General features: G+C 36.2%; 1 protein-coding gene across 8 annotated transcripts in view; it reads right to left on the bottom strand.

The window, feature by feature from the left end:
- The window catches only part of MYO6 (myosin VI), a 635,235-nt gene extending 613,708 nt beyond the window's left edge, over positions 1–21,527 (bottom strand). For 4 of the 8 annotated variants that reach the window (XM_053710456.1, XM_053710458.1, XM_053710459.1 and 1 more), the window contains exon 1: positions 21,277–21,524. The gene's annotated coding sequence lies outside the window, so the exon portion shown is untranslated. Of the gene's footprint in view, positions 1–21,276 lie in introns of all 8 variants that reach the window. The other 4 variants (XM_053710463.1, XM_053710457.1, XM_053710460.1 and 1 more) reach the window with 4 other exon arrangements.
- Positions 21,528–21,922: the final 395 nt, after the last annotated feature.

Below are 21,922 nucleotides of genomic sequence, written 5' to 3'. Positions count from 1 at the left end.
TTGTTCTTAAAGTTTTGCAGCTGGCTCTGTCTGAGCCATAGCATTCCATAGATATTACATTATCTTGGAAGGTTTTGTTTCTTATTGCTATCTCTTCTGCTCGGAGTGTCTCGGAACTCTCAGTTTTGCAGCATGATCCACCTTATCTTGTCTTTCATGCTGATAAGGTGGTTCTTCGTACTAAGTTGGGTTTCATTCCTAAAGTGGTTTTGGTCAGAAATATTAATCAGGAAATTGTTGTTCCTTCTTTATGTCCTAATCATTCTTCTCACAAGGAACGTTTGTTGCACAACTTGGATGTTGTGCGTGCTCTTAAATTCTATCTACAGGCAAAACTAAGGATTTCCGCCAGTCTTCTGCCCTGTTTGTTTCTCTGGGAAACGTAAAAGGTCAGAAAGCTACTGCTACTACTCTTCCTTTCTGGTTACGGAGTATTATTTGTTTGGCTTATGAGACTGCTGGTAAGCAGCCTCCTGAGAGAATTACGGCTCATTCCACAAGAACTGTTTCCTCTTCTTGGGCCTTCAAAAATGAGGCTTCTGTGGAACAAATTTGCAAGGCTGCAACTTGGTCTTTTCTGCATACTTTTTCCAAATTTAACACTTTTGCCTCGGCTGAGGCTTTTTTTGGGAGAAAAGGTTCATCAAGCAGTGTCTGCCTGTCTTGTCCCTCCCTATTCATCTGTGTCCTCTAGCTTGGGTATTGGTTCCCAACAGTAATTGATGAAGCCATGGACAAAAATTTATGTTTACCTGATAAATGTATTTATTTCTGGATATGGTGAGTCCACGGCCCCGCCCCTTTTTTCTCCATTTCCCTTTGGTCGATTGACTGGAAGTTGTGGGAAGGGGAGTGATACTTAACAGCTTGGCTGTGGTGTTCTTTGCCTCATCCTGCTGGCCAGTAGTGATATTCCCAACAGTAATTGTTGAAACCGTGGACTCACCATATCCAGAAAGAAAGAAATTTATCAGGTAAGCATAAATTTAGTTTTTTATTCATTCTCTTGGTATCTTTATTTGAAACAACAGGAATGAAAGCTTTGAATCCGCCCAATTTTTGGTTCAGAACCCTGGATTGCGCTTGCTGATTGGTGGCTACATTTAGCCATCCAATCAGCAAGCGCAACCCAGGTGCTGAACCTAAATAATCTAAAGTTGCTAGCACCAATTTGAAATAAATTTTTGTTTATAAATTAGATTCCAACACACTTAGAAGTTTTACCATAAGAAGGTCTTAGTTTCTATATTTATTCACCTTAACCATAAAAATACTGGTTATGTCAGTAAAGTAAACACAATAATGCTTATACAAAAGCTCGATATAAAAAAGGGATGAATTCCAGAGTTGTATTTAAATAATGTCTAACTAAATTTTGAAGAAAGACTTTTATTTCATGTTAATGACCATTACTCTGTTCAATGAATTATGTTGAAATTGAATACTACAATAATAATTTAAGACTAAAAGAAGATCTGCGGTCCACTTTGAAAACACAGATTTAACTTAAAATGATCAATCCACTAGTAGCTCAACATTATAAAAGATTTAATATATCAAGCTGTGTGTGCACCATCTGATTACAAAAGACGCTGTCACTCTGATATGATGATTCAACACTACAAGTCCTTTAGGAGAAATTTCAATGAAAGAGTCAATTACTGTTTTAAGCATGAGAAACAAGTCTCCGTATTTGACTTGTGATCTTTTTTTCTATTCATCTCTGGCCTTGTTAGTAGTGTTCTGCTGTAAAAATGATTGTTTTTGAGATGAGATTGCAATTTTGTCTGCCTCGAGGGTAAAATGACTGAATGCAGAACAGCACAATAGTGGGTTTGTAAGACAGAATCTGTTGACACCAGAGTATATAAAAAAAACACAATCATTTTGTAAAATGTCATCCAGTTCTGTATGCCTGTAATTTCAGTTTCTAGTCTCTTTCTTTGGGTCAAATACAATTTACAACTGAAACACGTCTTTAAAAACACAACTATGCCTCATTATAAACAGCAACTAAAAGCTAAATGACCATAACAAAAAAGCCAAATGGTTCCAGTGGTAAATATACTCCCATGTGAAACTTGTTATTAGGGACTCATGAAGTAGAACATTTAAATGTATGTGGTGAATGCAACATACCATGTGGAGTGCCACACCCTCAAAATAAATACACTGATCTGCACAAATTGGTGCTCCCTATAAAAGCCGACAATATGTGCAAGATCCTGCAATTCAATGACCCTCGGTATGTAATTATTGCAATGTATTCCAGTTAAGATGCAAAGTGGTTTTGGCCTTACAATATTTAACAAGCTATATACAACGTGAATGCATTGTGATATGATCCTCAAATATATAAAGTCACTGCTACCAAATGGTGTCTTGAATATAAATGTTATTATTTGAGTAGTGAAAGTAAACCAATACAATGAAAAAGCTGCATCGTTCCCAAATCCTTGCAAGACACATATGGTACCTTTAACCCATATAATGAATCAAAAGAAAGTGTTATTTAATATGTGTCTAAGATAGTAAATTAAAGGGACAAAAAGTAAATATGTAACTTCTGGGATTCCGATAACACATGCAAAAAACTTTCCCATTTATTTACATAATCAAATTGCTCACAGCCTTTATAAACACAGTTTCTGAGAGATCAGCTGCTACTGAGCAAGTGCAAATGTTCACAAACTGAACCTTTAAGCTTCCCATCTCATATATTACAACCCTGAAATAAGAAATCTGCTTTTTGGCTCACTATTTAGCAATCTTGCAAATATTCCTGGTTATCCGACTTCCTTTCTATTCCACAACAGTCCTCTATTGCTCATGCAAATAATTTGCTGAATTCTACCAGATTTATCTACAGGACATTTACAGTTTGTGCCCTTTACAAAACAAAAACACCACTCCTGCTGTAACTAGTTATCTTCTCATCATTATCTTTCCAATCATACCAGCAACCCCACTCCAAACTAGTGTGAATGCCTATGCCAGTCTTACCCATCTCACCTAATGTTAGTTATCAATCCCCTGCAGAATAGAATTACAACCCAACCCTACTCACACCTTTTATTTCCTAATGTTCACTTCCAATTTAACTTTTTTTTTTTAGGTACAACATTAAAAATAGCCAAACGCACCCTAATAAAAACCTGCTTGATGCTTCTACCTGATTCATCATAATTAGAGGCCAGAAGTGGGTTTCCTCTACAATTTAAATGTGTAAAGACTTTGCCTGCCTTCTCTCTTACTCCCTCATGCTAGCATCAGTAACCTGATCTCTCACATGACCCGCGCTTAGTAAGAGCAAGCTGTACATTTACTCTGCACAATTATTATGTAACCAATTTAAAGAATAGTAACAACATAGTTTCAAAATGCTATGTAAATTTATCAAGGCTTGTAAAAATCTAGCAAGTGTATTGTAACTGAATCAAAGTCCTACACGCGTCTAGCTGGTTTCTAAGTTACACAACAAAGATGCCACACCTTGTTAAACAGACAGGTAAACCAAAGAGCCCAATGCAAGCAATATAATAAATAAATGGCATTCTGCTACCCTCTAGATCTCATTGAGAAAAGAATAATTATAACAAAATAACTGATCTTTGTGTGAAAGCAACCTATTAAAAATAACACTATTTGCCCCCTGGTGCTGAACGATCTTGTTTATTTATGTAATCACCACAAGTAGATAGAACAATATGTGTGTGTGTGTGTGTGTGTGAGTGTGAGTGTGTGTGTGAGTGTGAGTGTGAGAAACAAATATCACCATTTTTAAATGAAATATTGCAATTGGGATTTTATTTAAATATTTTTTAAACAGACATACATTTTGCATTCAAAAATACATTTAACTGTTCAAAACAGCTTCTTGTTTCCTTTGCAATTTACACTGCAAACTGAATAGGCCAGATTAAAAAAAAAACACGAGTCCACCATCTTCCTTGTCTGTGCACACCTCAGGACTGAAGCAACAAACCATTGGGCAAGTAAATTTGCGAGTGTCATTATGTGCTGTGACACTGATGTGACGCTTCCAGGCCTTCCTCCCCGGAGGAGTGATCAGTGCTGCTGTCAGGCTGGACTGAAGCATTTGTGTGACTGACATGTTAAAGGGACAGTCAACGATAAAATTAGTTATTGTTTAAAAAGCTAGCTAACGCCTTTACTACCCATTCCCCAGTTTTGCACAACCAAGATGGTTATATTAATATACTTTATAACATTTAAAGGGATACTAAACCCACATTTATTTATTTAATGTTTCAGATAAATGTAGCCACCAATAAGCAATCACTATCCAGGTTGCTGAACCTAAAATGGGCCAACTCCCAAGCTTTAGATTCCTGCTTTTTAAACAAAGATAGCAAGAGAACGAAGAAAAATTGATAATAGGAGTAAATTAGAAAGTTGCTTAAACTCAATTTTTTTCTTTTAGTATCACTTTAAATCTCAAAATTTCTGCCCGTTTCTAAGCCACTAGACAGCCTCTTATCACATGCTTTTTTTATTTGCTTTTCACAACATTAAACTGCTAGTTCATGTGGGCCATATAGATAACACTGCATACCAACATTAAAAAACATCATCCCAACGGTTACGTAAGGTGGCGCGAGCATCATGATTTGGGGCTGCTTTGCTGCTTCGGGGCCTGGACCACTTGCCATCATCGAGGGAAAAATGAATTCCCACGTTTCCAACAGGATAATATCAGGGTGGCTGTGTGCCAGCTGAAGCTCAGTAGAAGCTGGATGATGCAGCAGTACAATGATCCTAAAAATCAAAGTAAATCCACTACAGAATGGCTTCAGAAAAAGAAAATCCGCCTTTTAGGAGTTGCCCAGTCAGAGCCCAGACCTTAACCCCATAGATATGCCATGGAATGATCTCAAAAGAGCTGTTCACACCAAATATCCTAAGAATATGGCTGAGTTGAAGCAGCTCTGTAAGTAAGAGTGGTCCAAAATTCCTCCTAAATGTAGTGCAGGTTTAATCCACAGCTACCGGAAATGCTTGTTTGAGGTTATTGCTGCAAAGGAGAATCAACTAGCTATTTAATCCATACACATAGAGCTGAAACAGCAATTTACTAGAAGTATCGTAGTGCAAGTGAAGACAGGGATTCTGCCCAAATCCCCCAGTCACAATAATAAAGAGTTGAATGTCAACTGCACTTTCTGTAATATTCTTAGTCTCTATTGGTTAACAGACATCAGCTTCTTTGATTCAACTCTGAGCTATTTAATCCAAGTGATCACTTACTTTTTCCACAGCACTGTTAATGTTTAATGGTATGTATGTTCAATAAAGGCATTTTATGACCAATTCATGTAGAAAACCCAATATATATATATATATATATATATATATATATATATATATATATATATATATATATATGTGTGTGTGTGTGTGTGTGTGTGTGTGTGTGTGTGTGTGTGTGTGTGTGTGTGTGTGTGTCAAGCATTTGGCAAAATGTTGATAGGCCCAAGACCATGTCAAGGTCCCTTCCTCCATGGGTCCCTGACCTACAGCCACACAGTGCATTCCTTAAACCAAACACACTGAGATACAAACAAGGGTGATACCGGAATCAACTGAAAACTGAACTGGGTACACATAACATGACCCTGCAAAATTCACAGCCCTGGGTGTTCACCAGCACTCACAGACCTCTGCACAGCTTTCAGGGACCTAGGCAGTTAACCCCAGACAAACCTGGTGAACGGATTTCTGGGACTAAGCTTGCCGCTAATTGTTCATCTCGTCCCCATCAATTTCATAAGACTCGTCTTTCAAAGCTGCTGTTCTTCCTTCTATTAAAAACGCTGGAAAATGCAGCAGTAGCACAAAAATATAACCAAAATTACTCATGGCTGACAAATATCAGTATTAGGTGTTGACTGGGGAGTGGTAGTCGACTTGAACATCTTAACAGCAAGTATGTGAGTGATGTGGCTAGATTACATTGAAACTGGAATTTTACTCCCATGCAATAACAAGTGTCTATAAACATTATTTTTGTTAATACTAGCAAAGTTTACCCCCATAGTAGAATCAAATATTCATTGCCAAGAGCAGGGGTTGAAATGATTCACACATTAAGTGCCATAGTACTAAATATTATTTTTAACAATTACTTTAAAATTATTCACTTCCATACTTGGGCACTAAATTAATTTGAGTTCCTTTGACAAGGAAAGTACTATATATATATATAAAATTCAGCTATTAAGCCTGGTAGTTTATTGACCAACTCAATATCTTTTTAAATTTCAGAGTCAAAAAAATTCTCATTAGGGAAAACCTTTCTTTCTTCCAGGGATGATATATGTGTAGGGCTCTCTATATTAGATACCCAAATGGAAGATATTGACATTTCTAAATAACTTATTTTGTAAATATGTTTAGCAGAAGAGTTAATAATAAAGGACATCTGGCTGACTTTATTTTTAAAATGTCATTACAAATAATTTGATTGAAAAGTGTTAGCACTAAAGGGGTGGGGGATAGCTGCTTCGCTGGTTCAAAAATATATGTGTGTGTGTTTGTGCAGTGTCTGCATGTGTGCGTCTCTGCGTCTGTGTGCGTCTCTGCGTCTGTGTGCGTCTCTGCGTCCGTGTGCGTCTCTGCGTCCGTGTGCGTCTCTGCGTCCGTGTGCGTCTCTGCGTCCGTGTGCGTCTCCGCGTCCGTGTGCGTCCCTGCGTCCGTGTGCGTCCCTGCGTCCGTGTGCGTGTGTGAGTAAATGTGTGTGCAGTGTCTGCATGTATGTGTCTATGTGTGTCTATGTCTCTGTATGTGTGTATGTGTCTTTGTGTCTATGTGTGTGCAGTGTCTGCATGTATGTGTCTTTGTGTCTGTGTGTCTGTGCCTGTGTCTATGTGTGTCTGTGTGTCTGTGTCTCTGTGTGTCTCTGTGTGTCTCTGTGTGTCTCTGTGTGTCTCTGTGTGTCTCTGTGTGTCTCTGTGTGTCTCTGTGTGTGAGTAAATGTGTGTGCAGTGTCTGCATGTATGTGTCTATGTGTGTCTGCATGTATGTGTCTTTGTGTCTGCATGTATGTGTCTTTGTGTCTGTGTCTCTGTGTGTCTGTATGTATATGTGTGTGCAGTATCTGCATGTATGTGTGTCTGTGTCTATGTGTGTCTATGTGTGTGTGTGTGTGTGTGTGTGTGTGTGTGTGTGTATGTATATGTGTGTGAGCAAATGTGTATATGTGCATCTCAGTGTGTGTGTGTGTCTCTCTGTGTGTGTAAATGTGTATATGTGTATGTATGTGTATATATGTGTATGTGTCTCTCTGTGTGTGTAAATGTGTATATGTGTCTGTATGTGTGTGTGTGTGTGTGTGTGTGTGTGTGTATATATGAGTCTGTGTGTGTATATGTGTAAATGTGTATGTAAATGTGTATATGGTGTCTGTATGTGTGGTTGTGTGTGGGTGTAACATTGCAAAATCAATCAATTCCCATGTTTCTGTTTGTAAAAGTCACTAAGTTGCCACTCACAAACATAAGAAAACACTCCAGTGAGATATCACTGTAATCTTATATTATGATACAAAACCAAATTATGTAAACATTACTAGTTCCCTGGCATTTCATAGGAACTGGAAAGATTTATCATACTGGATACACTCATATATACACTTTATGATAAAAAAAATTATATACAAATTAAAAGGGATATGAAACCCAAAATGTTTCTTTTGTGATTCAGACAGAGCAAACCATTTAACAAAAAATTTCCAATATGATTCTATTATCAAATTTGCTTAGTTCCCATGATATTCTGTGGTCAAGAGCTACCTAAGAGTCCCTGACCAAAAAGATTTTATAGCCAAAAATGGTCTAAAAATAAATACAATTTAATAAACTCCCAATTTGAAGGATAAGATGGATAAGAGTGCCTCCTATTTGGAGAGATTAGATAGATAAATAGATGCAAACATGTCAGCTGGGCAAACAAACATATTGTAACACTGAAAAAAATGATCTGCAAAGAGACAATAAAAGCCACTGGAAACAGGTAGAATTAGTTCATGGTGTAGAATTTGTAAAGTAAAAAAATCCTTTGAAAAACAGACCATCATGTCAAACGTCTTGTAACGTACTGGAATATTGGTGTCAAACTGTCCTCAAGCCACGTATGGGGTTGTTTATTGGATCATATGTATTTGAATCAAACCACAATAACTAAAAGAGCATGTACACACAGGGTTATTCTCTTGAAGAGTCATCCCAAATGTGTTTATCCTCACACAGATATATGCCCCTTAGACAATAATTATACTATGAACGCAATACATTCACTCTATCATTCCTAACCTAAAACAAAATCGTTAAACCCAGCAGCCAGTAAGAAAAGTTTTCACAAATATCATAATCTGATACAGTAGCTATATATATGACAATTTCAAATGTGATCACCATGTTTATTTACAGTTGTGTTCAATTAAGATTAAATTCAATATTACAATCATAGTGACTGTCCTAATTTCAATATTATTGGTCTATTCAACAGAAATGTTGATGTAGTGTAATAATAGCAGTCTTAACATGAAATAGCAAAACATATATTAAAAAAATATAGACGCATATAGAAACAGAAACTAACTGTTCAGTTTAAATAACATACTGCAAGTCTTTTTTAGGGATATTTTCTAAAGTTTAGTTTAACAAATTCATTCAGAATATGTTCCATGTGACTCAAACCCATGGCCAGAGCAGAAACAGTCATAGAATGTATTCCTAATATTCTTCAATATGTCCCTTGTACTATAAAAGTTTTGGTGCAGAGGTCTCCTATGTTTGTATTTACAGTACAGTAATTAATCTATGACGCGTGGGCAAAGAGACACTTTTGAAGTTACCGTCTGGCTCCCATATAATAGCTAGATCTTAATACAAATTCTAATGACATCACTGGTCACAGATTTATAGGAATATTGAAACTAACCCTAATCAGAATTCAAAGTCTCTGCGATTAGAAGCAGTAGTGCCACACCTGTTTTTGGTCTTATGGTTAAAGGAACAGTAATATAAAATGTTTTAGCCAGCAATAAGCAAGCATAACCCAAGTTCTCAACCAAAAATGGGCTGGCTGCTGTGCATTTCATCCCTGCTTTTTAAATAAAAGATAGAAAGAGAATGAAGGAACATTGATAATAGGAGTAAATTAGAAAGTTGCATGCTCTATCTGAATCGTGAAAGAAAATAATTGGGTTTAGAGTCTGTTTAACAACTGGGGTGTAAGAGAGGCGCTGTATGAACAGCTGAGAGAACCAACAATAGCTAAAAAAGTTTAAATAAAAATATCTCAATATGTATAATACAGTGTATCGTAAAATTATATATATATCAATATGTATAATAAACAAACATAGAAAGGGATGATATAAGCTAGTTTAATAAAAAACAATAATAAATAACAATAGTAAGTTGTGGCCACAACTAAATAAAATGAAGAAAAATTAGCAGCATAGATTTACAATTCACAAATCAAAACGCTATTAATTAACTATGACGGTTCAGCGATGTAATATCACTTAGATAAGGTGCAATACTAAGCCTCCTGTAAGTAAATAAAACTGAAATAGTTGGCTTGTAATTTCTCCGATAATGTCTGTATGTGATTTAAAACTGGTGAGTTAGGGTATCCTTTGTGAATGAAATAGTCCCATTGAAAGTGTGTAGGCAAATTCCTATTGCGTGTACTGAGTTGAGCTTCGTGAGTTGAAGTGAGTGAGAGACAGGGCAATCAGCTGTTTTGCCGTACTGTGTTAAAGTGCAAGTGATAGATAGTTCTTTGTTAAGTGAACTGGTAGATACGTGAATTTCTTTGAATTAACTTCTTTGCAAAAAAGTGACAAATTTTCTTATTTAAGAATATTTTATCAATGTGATATTTATAAAATGTTCAATGTGAATCTTCAGCTGTATGACAGGCTTATTAGCTGCGCTCCCCGGCCAGAGTATGTGTGTAAATGCGTGGCGGAAGTACTCACAGCTGCTTCACTGTCTTGTAACAGCACTGAATCCTTTCTAGTTGCCGTTCGGCTGTTCCGTTGAAAGAATGGACAATGGTCTCCTTGATCTTCCTGGATCCTCCTGGATCTTTCCTGGGTACTATCGATAGATGATGGGTGACAATGGAAAGTGTAAACAGACTCCACAGCTTCCTATCTACGCGTTTCAGCACTATGAGTGCCTTTATCTAGAATGTTTTCGTGGAGTCAGAATGTTCCTTTTAAATGGTTCTCATAACCCGTATGTAAGACCCGTATGTTAGTAATGGGTCCTAGAGGTTCTTGGCTTTAGATATATTGTATCAAAGTGTTTTACAGAGTATCCAGTACCAAGCAAAGTAGTCTATCTGCAGAGACTTTGCTTGGTACTGGATACTCTGTAAAACACTTTGATACAATATATCTAAAGCCGAGAACCTCTAGGACCCATTACTAACATACGGGTCTTACATACGGGTTATGAGAACCATTTAAAAGGAACATTCTGACTCCACGAAAACATTCTTGATAAAGGCACTCATAGTGCTGAAACTCGTAGATAGGAAGCTGTGGAGTCTGTTTACACTTTCCATTGTCACCCATCATCTATCGATAGTACCCAGGAAAGATCCAGGAGGATCCAGGAAGATCAAGGAGACCATTGTCCATTCTTTCAACGGAACAGCCGAACGGCAACTAGAAAGGATTCAGTGCTGTTACAAGACAGTGAAGCAGCTGTGAGTACTTCCGCCACGCATTTACACACATACGCTGGCCGGGGAGCGCAGCTAATAAGCCTGTCATACAGCTGAAGATTCACATTGAACATTTTATAAATATCACATTGATAAAATATTCTTAAATAAGAAAATTTGTCACTTTTTTGCAAAGAAGTTAATTCAAAGAAATTCACGTATCTACCAGTTCACTTAACAAAGAACTATCTATCACTTGCACTTTAACACAGTACGGCAAAACAGCTGATTGCCCTGTCTCTCACTCACTTCAACTCACGAAGCTCAACTCAGTACACGCAATAGGAATTTGCCTACACACTTTCAATGGGACTATTTCATTCACAAAGGATACCCTAACTCACCAGTTTTAAATCACATACGGACATTATCGGAGAAATTACAAGCCAACTATTTCAGTTTTATTTACTTACAGGAGGCTTAGTATTGCACCTTATCTAAGTGATATTACATCGCTGAACCGTCATAGTTAATTAATAGCGTTTTGATTTGTGAATTGTAAATCTATGCTGCTAATTTTTCTTCATCATTTTATTTAGTTGTGGCCACAACTTACTATTGTTATTTATTATTGTTTTTTATTAAACTAGCTTATATCATCCCTTTCTATGTTTGTTTATTATACATATTGATATATATATCTAATTTTACGATACACTGTATTATACATATTGAGATATTTTTATTTAAACTTTTTTAGCTATTGTTGGTTCTCTCAGCTGTTCATACAGCGCCTCTCTTACACCCAAGTTTTTGTATTCTTTATTGGACTGAGTAGGGAGATATCAGTCTTATTTAGAGAGGCTAAGAGGGTTAGACTTAGTCCAGACTCTTGTTTTTTGATTGTTCCGTTTAACAACTGGCATCTAGGTATTATATATATATATATATATATATATATATAAAAATAGTGCCATAAGCTATCGGAATCTTTATTTATATGACAAATATTATAATAGAAAAAACATTATGCAATTTAAGAATTTAAAAAAAAAAAATCATATAAAAAAAAGCAGCAACATAGAATGTTTGTAGGTAAATCTCCAGCACAGACCCCAGTAAAATTCATTCACACTGATTTCCAATTTTCTAAGCTAATATCTAACCCACTGGCCGTGAGTGGTTGCAAGTTATTGCACTCCTTTCTGGCAGCTATGGGGTTAGATATTTTGAATGAAAATGCTGTTGCCTTAGAAGACCAACATTATATCCTGCATCCTAATATTCAATGTCTCTCTGGGTAAAGGGAAGAAAAGGCATTGTGCTCATCAGAGCTGCTTTATGATACCATATGTCTGCCTTCAGGCCTTCAGCTGGTACAGAAACCTGTTCACAGGTTACATACTAATCTGACCTGATCCTGTCACAGAACACCTGCACTCTACACAGGGAACTGAACCATCTATTTCACAATTGTCTGTTTTACCTATTTAAAACTCATTCTGATCAGGATCCTAACTACATGAAATAACTAACTCCTATTGTCTTTATCTGGCAAAGATCTGTAAAACAGCTCTCAGAATCCCCTGCTACTCATTGTATGGGGCCTGAAATGAACACTGCAGTATAATACAAAATGATAAACCACACTTTTTTTATTGGTAGCAAACACAGAAAGAAAGGTTAAAAAAAAAAATCAAATTATGTCTAAAGTTCAACAGCATGGAGTGAAATCATCATGATATTTTTGGAGTGGCTTGAAAATTTCAACCACATTTCTTTTAAAAGGAACTGTGACAAATGAAAATCACTTTAGAAAGAAAAAAAAAAGATTTTTTTATTATTACATAATAAATGTAATTAATTATAATAATTAATTATAATTAAAAAAGGGACATTAAAGGGACAGTCAACACCAACATTTTTGTTGTTTAAAAAGAAAGATATTCTCTTTATTACACATTCCCCAGTTTTGCATAACCAACACTGTTATAGAAATATACTTTTTACCTCTGTGATTACCTTGTATCTATGCCTCTGCAAACTGCCCCCTTATTTCAGTTATTTTGACAGACTTGCATTTTAGCCAATCAGTGCTCACTCCAGGGTAACTTCACGTGCATGAGCTCAATGTTATCTATATGAAACACATGAACTAATGCCCAATAGTTGTCAAAATGCATTCAGATTAGAGGCAGTCTTCAAGGTCTAAGAAATTAGCATATGAACCTCCTAGGTTTAGCTTTCAACTAAGAACACCAAAAGAACAAATCAAAAATTGTGATAAAAGTAAATTGAAAAGTTTTTTAAAATTACATTCCCTATTTAAATCATGAACGTTTTTTTGGACTTGACTGTCCCTTTAAATACTAAATAAATGCTAGATAGAATGATACATTCAAAGAAAAGATTAGTCTGAGAATACTATGTAGATAACTTTTTAAAGTTTCATTAGTTGTTTAAATATTGACAAACTAAGTATAAAGTTTTAGTGTCTATAAAGCAATGGGTGCTGTCATGTTGTAACTTAGGTTTCTTACTCTGCTGAGGCCAATAAGAGACAGTTATAAATAAGTCACAAGAGTGTGCAGCCAATGACTGTGTAGAATATAACCGTGCTCTGCACTTCCACTGCTAACAGAAACTGAAAAGCAGACAATTGTCAGAATGGAAAAGTGGACAAAATATATAGTGATAAACAAAACACAGTTTAATAAAACAGACTACGCAAAATAATAAAAGATGTTAAGATAGCCATCTACTAAGGCCCAAAAGGCAATTCAAAGGGGTCTGAACAAAATGTACATTACTGTGAGAAACTTTGAGCTATGTCACTGAAAACTATTTCCTAGTGTGCACTCACTTGCATAATCAGAGTTGACATGTTTTATATAAGAAAGCTTCTTCAGAAACTGTGAGTTATGACACAATACTACCACTAAAAATCAAAATCAAATGCAGAACATTATCATTTGAGTAGCTTATATTTGATACTCATCATGCTTGTTTTATTTTGTTCGACAAATGTGTCTAAAATTTAGGAGCAGACTTTTTTGGAGCAAGCCAGGGGTAAATTTCTATGAACCAGTGGCTCCTTTGGGTCTGTCGAGTCCGGGGCTAAACCAGTTTTTATTTTGTACTATATAAGTAATTACAGCATTGTACTCACACATTTCAACCATCCACATAAAAAGCAGCATTTCCATCTGATAATTGTTTTTTTATTATTTGAAAGAATATGAGGTAAAGCATTTAAAACTAAAGCTGAAACTAATATAGTGCTGTATCAGTTGTATCTTCCTACTAATGCTTATTGGTGATAAGTACTTCCTGCTGGGCTGGCTCATAGGTTCAACTCCTACAGCTCTACTGAAAGAGAGGGAACTGCCTCTACAAGGCAGACAAGAAAATTCTAGTTTATTCAAGGGAGGAACATTAATTAAGAAAAGAAAAAAAACTGTAATACATTTTGATGTGCCCTCTTTGATGTGAAAAAAAAAAGCATTGCCTACAATGTGCCTTTAAAGGACCACTAAACACATCAGAATAGAAAGATACATACATAATAAAAAAACAATGCAAAAGTACTTAATTTGAATTTCAAATGAGTAGTAGTTTTTTTTCCTGACAAATTTCAGTTACATTTGGTTTCCCAGTGCATCATGTGACAGCCATCAGCCAATCACAAAATGCATATATGTATATTCTGCGAACCTTGCACATGCTCAGTAGGACCTGGTGCCTCAGATAGTGTGTATATAAAAAAAGAAAAAGGATTGTACACATTTAGATACTAGAAATGAATTGGAAAGTTGTTTAAATTGTGTGCTCTATCTGAATCATGAAAGTTTAATTTTGACTTTAGTATCCTTATGAATAGGTAAATACAGTATGGTTACACAGAAATTGAGCAATAATGTGAAGCATGCACATACGATTAGACCTGAGCTTTCGGCATTTTTATTCAATACGGAATGCGGAAGTAGGCCGACTTTCGTGATGTTCAGATCTTTTCAGAGCCGGATTTCTTCCTGTGAAAGTGAAGCACACTAAAATCTGTGCAAATAGGGAAGAGGGGACTTCCCTCTTTCAAGTTATCAGCCTTGCGCTACGGCAGGTGAAGCCGGGAGAGGACATGAAAACACTTGCATGGTAGAGGAGCATGTGACCTCTCATTTAGAAGAGGAAACTTCCCCATTTCAAGTTATGAGCCTTGTGCTACTGAAGGTAAAGCTAAGAGAGGACATGGGCCCAATAACAGCCTCAGTAAAAATAAATAAATATCCTAATCCTGACTTATAAACTCTACATTTTATTGAACAAACTGCATAAAAAACATGGGTTGTTTTCTGCCCCAGCCTGGGCTTTCCATTCTTGCTGAATTAAGGCAAATTTTGCTTCAGAAATTTGTAACAGGAAATAGGACAAACTAAGGTGACAATATGTGAAGTAACTTACGGACACCGCTCAAGGTTAACATTTCACACACATACATATTCATGCATCCATCCAATTTAATGCAACACATATCCCTTTCAAGCATCTGTAGAACAAAACGAAGAAATGCACATATCATGCATGTCATAAGTGCTCAAAGATCCAACAACCACCTAATCCTAGCTATGGATACAGCAAATGAGCCGACAGACTTTATTGTATGCCATAAAGTGATCTCAAGGCCTTGGGCGTTCGTATGACAAACATTATGGAGTTTTCACAGTATTCAATAAAAATACCTGCATCCTGCAATTTCAGTATAACTAATAATTGTGCAGAGAGTAACAGGGTCTTAAAATATGTTAAATAATAATGCAGAACTGGAGCTCTGGCCTTTCATGAATATCTGCATTAATAAACCTGTTAGTATTTTGCACAGAGAGCAATCATATTCGAGAGAGCAGAACAGTGTATTATATTATTAATGTCTCTCTGGAAAACTCTTCAGTTTAGAACACACCACACAAGAGATAAAGAAATAAAAACTCCACAGCATGAAGACAGAGTTTAGAATTAGATTGGCAACCTTAAAAAAAACAAACAAAAAAAAAACACAACAGTGATCTTTATAGTACTTGTACGTTCTCTGAAAACACTCAGTGGTACCTAAATCAGCAACAAAAGAACAGTAAGCAAATGGTTGTATTGATGCTTCAAAGAACTAAGGGGAGAATTTGATTCATTTTTCCACACAGGAAATGAGGAAACACAAACATTCCGGCTCAGAGGATGACCAAAGAATAAAAAGGAAACATGGATTTCTAGGGAAAGCAAACAACTTTGGAGAAAACTCTTTGAAAGAACACAAGTTTCGTGTGAAATACAGTCAAGCATTTCAAATATCAGCTGAATCGTTTTTCCAAAAGAAAAAAAAGTTACTGTTAAACATTATAATTGCTAGAGTGATTGCTTTTAAAGGAACATTGTAGCATATGTTTATTTCAAAATGTATTGCAGTTTATGGTTTTTGAAAAAAACTGCATATTCCTGTCCAGAACACTGGAGCATGCACAGAAGGCAAATATACTGGTAGCAGGTTACATTCACTACAGCACTAGTAACTTTCAGCAGAAATATGTTTGCAAACACAAATTGCCAGGATGCTCAAATTGTATAAAATGTATGTACATACATCAAGCTATCTTACAGACAAAAAAAAATGGACAACAACACTATTGCAACACTGCAAATGGTGTCTTTATTGTGAAGAATGTATAATATGGTTGGAATCACATTCCCTCTTAAGGGGAGATCCAGTTTCAAAACAAACCAGAAACAAAATAAACCAAGTGAGTGTGCAGACAGGGTCCATAGACCATGTGTATAAAAAAGGTGGTTAAGCAGCAATGAAATTCCCTCTGTTGTAGCCATGAAACCTGATGGGTGCAATTTGTATCGTGTTTCTGTAGATACCAAAGCAGCGACCATAGATAATGAGAAAACGTAGACGACTACACTACTACAATAGCTTCACGGTGAAGACAACTGTGGATCTGAGAGGGGCCCGGTGATATAAACCTCTCCACTGGCAGGTAGTTTAGTTTGTACTGTAAGGTCAGCCAAATAATTTTAGAAAGAAAAATGTAATTTGACAGATGTTTATCTAGCTATGCTGGGTTCTGGGTGTAAATGAGAAATACCTACAATACAATATAATGCTCAATAAAGCCCCAAAGATGAGTAATGTCTCTCCATGACAACTAATTTTTGATCATTTGACCCTCCACTGACTCAAAAAAAAATACTGCAAAAGCAATTAAATTGACTATTTGTATAGCTCTGTTGCAAAAATTGCTCAAGGCACAAGCACATTCATGAGCCTACCGCAGTATGATCTCATGAAAATAGACACATTTTCAATAAGATTAAGAGGTACATTTGATAACAGAAGTAAATTGGAACATTTCATTAAAATGGTACACTGTGGTTGAATCATAAAAGATTCATTTTGACTTCCATGTTACTTTAATATGTCTTTGCATACATCCACACTTCATAAAAGTGCAACGCTAAAAATATTATATACAAAGAGAGATGTGAACATGACTAAGGGTTGACTACCCGAAACGTTGTTCTATTTTTACCTGCTCCCATTATGTGTTAAATAAAGGAACTTTTTATGGATGATGAGAAGTGGTGCTGCTGCATTTTTTGGATATATTGGATGTTTCTTGGATCCTTGCAGTGATCCTGTGTCAGCTTGCACACACCTTGGGCCTGAGTGCTGGATATTCATTGTGCTTCATACAAAGAGAGAAGCGCTCTACCAGGAATGAACAACAGCTCAGTGGCTTGTTCTCCGGCGAGTCACCACATAGGTGCAGCCTCTTTTAGCCCAGATCTGCTTTTCACAAAGGAAAACTTTCCTGATGCATATATATTGTGACAGGTTATGTCAATGAAAAAAAGCCGCAGGGCTATAGCTTATGCAACCCCATGTAAAAAGCATCTGTTAAACATACAAACCAAAACAATCCAAAAATATAATCTTATATAACTCATGCCTTTAGCACACTATAAGGTAAAACATCCTAGAAAGCATGATGGTCTCCATGAAAGCAAAAACAGCACTACTCCGCTTCTTATGAGAAAAAGGACAGGCAGTGCAAGGATACAGTATTATGCATAAGCATGTCAGCCAGGTTTAGGCAGTAAAGCAAGTGTGCTGCAAAATACATGTTCTCACAGGTTCCCATTCACCACAGTGCCACCAGCTGTGTAGTGCGGGTAAGCAACACAATTATTACTTTTCATAAAGCAGCAAAACTGAATTGTTAAAGGGACATGAAACCCAAAAATGTTCTTTAATGATTCAGACAGATTATACATTTTTAAACAACTTTCCAATTTACTTATGTTATAAATGTTGCTTCATTCTCTTGGTATCTTATTAAAAAAGCAGAAATGCACTCCTGGGAGCTAGCTGAACGCATTTGTAAGCTTATGAAAATGGGCTTACAAGTTTAGCCAACAATTAGCAGCCAGCTCCAATCTCCTGAGCCTATCTAGGTATATTTTTCAACAAAGGAAGCCAAGAGAATAAAGCAATTTAGATAATAGAAGTCAATTTGAAAGTTGTTTAAAACTGTATGCACTATCTGAATCATGAAAGAACATTTTTGGGTTTCATGTCCCTTTAAGTTTTTTTATAGTTACTTTTTAATAGGATGCTAACATTATGAACAACATTCACTTGAATATCTACAAATCCATTCTGTGTAAGCTACATAGTCCGAAATGTGGAAATCTCCAGTTTACTTCTATAATTAAATTTGCTTTGTTCCCATGGTATTCTGAAAAGACACCTAGGTAGGCGTCTGGAGCACAACATGGCAGGAAGTAGTGCTGACAACTAGTGCAAAACTGCTGCCATAAAGTGCTCCAGAAATGGGCAGGCTCTTGAGCTTATGTACCTGCTTTCAACAAAAGAAACAAAGACAATAAAGACAAATTGATAAAAGAAGAAAATTAGAAAGCTGTTTAAAATTGCATGCTCTATCTGTATCACTTAAGAAAAAAAATGGGTTTCATGTCCCTTTAAAATGTCTTATGAAGTCTGAAAGTGTAAGTGTAAATATCCCTATTTTTTATTCCAAGATAACATGGCACTCAAATATATCTTATGCCCCACTCCCTATATCAAGTTGTATGGCTGTAAGAGTTGTTCTCAGTCAAAACAAAGAAGAAATGGGTTGGTGTGTGTGCTTGTTTCATGCAGGTATAACTGGTAAAGGCCATAACACATTTCCCCTCTTTTTCTAACTGTAACTGATGTGCCCCATGTTTTTGTAGGTTCAGCAGAACACAGTGGCAAGGCCTGTCCTGTTTCTGCTTTGTATGAGCTCAGAGAGTGGTCTGCACGAGTGACAAGCAGATGCTCACTTTGGAAGTAGGGAGATCAGGGTGTAGATTATGAACATTCAACTTTTCATATGCCTAAAATATGTTGGTTTTATATATATATATATATATATATATATATATATATATATATATATATATATATATATATATATATATATATATATATATATATATATAAAATCATAGAACAAGCTAACATTTTTTTGAGCTGGTTGTTCATTCCTGAGAGTGCTTTACTTGTATTGGGTAATAATGTCTACAAACTTATTTTTATACTAAGGGACAAGTATATGTTTGAAGATGAAAAGATTTATTTTGTGTATCTACAATCAAATAAATCTAGAAACGGATTGATGCAGTCACATGTACTTTTTGCATTTTTCTGAACATTCATATACGCAGTGACCCTTTCAAAGTACTTGTAATGTGCATTATTTTGACCTAGTGCAACTTTAATTCCACCTATGATCTTAAAGTAATCTTACATTAAAGGGATATGAAACCAAAACATTTTCTTTCATGATTCAGATATAGCATTTGATTTTAAACAACTTTCTTATTTACTTCTATAATCATTTTTTCTTTGTTCTCTTGGGATCTTTTGTTGAAAAGCAGAGACATATGCTTAGAACCCTGCCATTTCTGGAGCACTATAGGGCAAAAATGTTATCCATTTGCCAGTGCACTAGATGGCAGCACTGTTTCCTGCCAAGTAGTGCTCCAGATGCCTACCTAGGTATCTCTTAAACAAAGAATATCATGAGAACAAAGTAAATTTGATTTAAAAAGTAAATTGGAAACTTTTTTTTAAAATCGTATGCTCTGTCTTAATGACAAAGAAAATGTGTGGGTTTCAAATCCCTTTAAAGCCTGATACATTTACTGAAATAGACACTGTGTATGTAATCAACATGGAATTAAAATACTGTTAATTAATTTCACTATCAATACTGAAAGATTAACTTGATTTTCATTATACACCAAGTGAGGCTCAACAACTTGTAAGTTACTTCCTATGCCATTCTATCTTTTCAGACAGCTTTTTACATTGATGAAATTACAATTCCTGCTAAGCACACATTTAACAATGTTTGCAAAGCATTGATCTAAATCAAGATAGCAATTATTTCATAAACACAGATAAATGTTCCTGTATCTTTTTTACCACGTAGAAAGCCCCTATTCTACACTAAGTATATCAATGAATTTTTCACACATGGATTAAACTCATCAACTTAAAACATCTAACACATATGCCAGATTCTTACAAGATAATGCACTAAATATTTTTAGGATGACACAAGTGATAAGCTTAAAAGTGTGTCATTAGAAATGTTCACTGTTTTAATTGCAACAAGTACTTCTGTCATATAGATCTTAGTGAAACTTCTTGAGTCAGGTTATTCACATCTGTTAATAAGTACAGAACTACTCTATGAATTGAACTGTCACCCTTGTACTATGAACACTGTTAGAGCCATCTTCACACAACAGTTTATGACTTTATAAAGCCAACTACAACTGTAATATTATTGGTTGCAAATAATGAAATGTTCCTATATATAGATTACATATATGTGCAATTATTCTTTTACATCAGACAGAACTACACAGACTGGTGTTAAAATAACAAACTGATGTGTTTATAATGCTAAAATACAAACAAACATTCTCAATAAACACTACATTTCCACAATTATAAAGTAGTAGACTACCATATTGTAGAATGAAAGAAAACTGTCAAATGTCAAAATATCATTGTTTTAGTGTCACTGAACAGTAAAATAAAGTACTGTTAGAATTACTTTTGCTGCAAAGCAAAGTTAAAAAGTTGAACAAAGAAACAATAATACTTATTAGCAAGTAAAATATTTTTGTAGGGTGTATCAAAAAAAGGATCCATAATTATTTCAATCAGAAGTGAGGCAGAGCAGGAAGAGAGGTGAAATAAATACAGAGTAGAAGGGGGTGGGGAATATGGATGTGGAAAAGTGATGTGGATACCGGGATGGGAAAATAAATACTGAAAACTAAATGGAAAGTGTACAGAACAACGTCGCTGAGCAGAGATATAGGTCCAGACAGGCAGGGAAAGTGACAGGGAGAGAAGCTGCAGGATGGTTAAGTGATCCAGCAGGGACAGAGTAAAGAGAGACCAGAGATCAAGCTGAGCCCGGCCTCTGGTGCCAGGAATGTTCCGGCCTCACTCACCCTCCTGCGGCGGCGCACAGTTCGAAGTTTGCTTAGCTCTCAGATAGAAACAGGCCCGGGTAGGCTGCGGGGACCGGGCTTACTCAGTGCTCAGCCTGGCTGGAGCTCCCCTCACCTCACCGCCCTAGCCACGGAACACGTCACCGGGCGGGGCCTACTATGTCACTGGCCGGTAGGGAGGGACCTGCCCGAGGATGTACTCAGCACCTGGACAGGGACACTCTGACCTGGTAGCCAGCTGGCCTCGCCCAGCCTATGACATGCACTGCTACTAATGTATTCCCTGGTGCTGGGTTACATCATATGGTGCAGGCAGGGATTGGCTGATTACATCACTGTCAACAGAGCCTGCTACAAGCAAGACATTGTCATTGTGCTTGTACCTATTGCACTAATTTATAATGCATTGCCTATCTACTTATTGTCATTTCTTATACAGCACCTTACGTGTCTACTACAGAAAGTGCCATATGGAATAGTTTAGCATAATCCTGATGCCAACCTTTAGGTCTAGGAGTTTTGTCACCAGAGGCCTAAAACAATGTTTGTAGCACTCATATAATTCCAAAGTGCTGTGTTGTACCCCATTAGGCACAAAATCTAAAGTATGACATTTTGGAAACAGATGATATTTGACATAAGTAAA

This window comes from Bombina bombina, chromosome 4 (assembly GCF_027579735.1).
Source record: "Bombina bombina isolate aBomBom1 chromosome 4, aBomBom1.pri, whole genome shotgun sequence".
Classification (NCBI taxonomy): Eukaryota; Metazoa; Chordata; class Amphibia; order Anura; family Bombinatoridae; genus Bombina; species Bombina bombina.
This window is presented reverse-complemented; position numbering and strand designations above follow the sequence as displayed.